The sequence below is a fragment of the Mandrillus leucophaeus genome, unplaced genomic scaffold, assembly GCF_000951045.1.
Source record: "Mandrillus leucophaeus isolate KB7577 unplaced genomic scaffold, Mleu.le_1.0 Scaffold49, whole genome shotgun sequence".
Classification (NCBI taxonomy): domain Eukaryota; kingdom Metazoa; phylum Chordata; class Mammalia; order Primates; family Cercopithecidae; genus Mandrillus; species Mandrillus leucophaeus.
This window is the reverse complement of record NW_012105253.1, coordinates 3,342,088-3,343,498: the sequence shown is the minus strand read 5'-3', so window position 1 is coordinate 3,343,498 and position 1,411 is coordinate 3,342,088. Positions and strand designations below refer to the sequence as shown.

Sequence of the window (1,411 nt, the reverse complement as noted above, 5' to 3'; positions counted from 1 at the left end):
ACCCTGTCTGTACTAAAAATTCAAAAATTAACCGGGCGTGGTGGCGGGTGCCTGTAGTCCCAGCTACTCGGGAGGCTGAGGCAGGAGAATCACTTAAACTTGGGAAGCGGAGGTTGCAGTGAGCCAAGATTGTGCCATTGCAGAGCCTGGCGACAGAACGAGACTCCATCTCAAAAAAAAAAAAAAAGAAAAGAAAAAAGAGAAGAAAGAGAAGAGGAAGGAAGGAAGGAAGGAAGGAAGGAAGGAAGGAAAGTAGGAAGAAAGGGAGGGAGGGAGGGAGGGAGGGAGGAAGGAAGGAAGGAAGGAAGGAAGGAAGGAAGGAAGGAAGGAAAGAAGGAAGGGATGAGGCATACCCCGCAAATGTAAAGCTATAATCTCTAGTCTCAAAGCATATAGAAAGCATGCAAACATCAGAATGGGTGGTAAAAGGGAAATGAGTTGATTTTAGCAAGGGGGCAGGCTAGGCCACTGATCCACTGCCCTCATTCCAGCGGCCACCCTGGCCAATCAGGGGAGACTAGATGTACACCCCTAACAGCAGGGGTTCCCTGTATATAATGGTGAGGAGACACTTGTTTCCTGTGATTTAGAACAAAGGAGTTAATGACAGCAAATTTTTCCAGGCAGCCGTGGTGGGGAGGGGCTCACAGTTCCTTTTTTTAATGACATTCCAGACTCTTGGGCTTTCAGCTAGACCCACACCCCTTCCTCTTCCCTAATGGAAATGCCTGCTGGTTGTAAGCAGAGGGCAACAGAATGAAAGTGTCTAAGGAAAATGTCCTGGACAGAGAAAGGCCTGAGCTGGGTCTCTTTATCCTGGAGTGGAGCATGGTGGGACCAGAAAGCAGTGTTCAAATATTTGTACACAGGGCAAAGTGGCAATAAACTTGAATGTGTTTCAGGAGGTAGAACCAGTACTAAGGGTAGAAGGGACAACGATGCTGACTTTAGCAGAATGTTCTAACTTACAGCAGCCAACAATTAATTCATATCATGAAGATGCTTGTTGCCACAGCTGTGTGGATAGTATCTATCAGAGCGATTGTAAAAGAGATTGCTGCTGTGATTCGATGGTGCCTGGTAAACCCTATGCCTTCCTCGGGCAAAACACCTCTGGCATGATGTGGGGCGGGTGGAACAGCTTTGGCACCTTGATATCCCCTGGTTTGACCACTAACTGAATCGCTTCCCAATTTCCCATCCCTACAGCTGAAGCCCTGTATCCATCCACTGCCTGCTCAGCTCTGTAAAACCCACTCTGTTCCTCACTTAAAAGGCCAGAGACTTTCAAACTTTGACATACATGTGAGTGCCCCAGAGATCATATTAAAGTACAGATATGATTCTGGGAAGTTGGGGACGATTTAGATTCCATACTTCAGCCAGCTCCTGGGTGACGCTGAGGCTGATG

General features: G+C 47.6%; 1 protein-coding gene across 1 annotated transcript in view; it reads right to left on the bottom strand.

The window, feature by feature from the left end:
* The window catches only part of ZC3HAV1 (zinc finger CCCH-type, antiviral 1), a 94,986-nt gene that overhangs the window by 22,195 nt on the left and 71,380 nt on the right, over window positions 1-1,411 (bottom strand). The gene's annotated exons all lie outside the window — the stretch shown is intronic.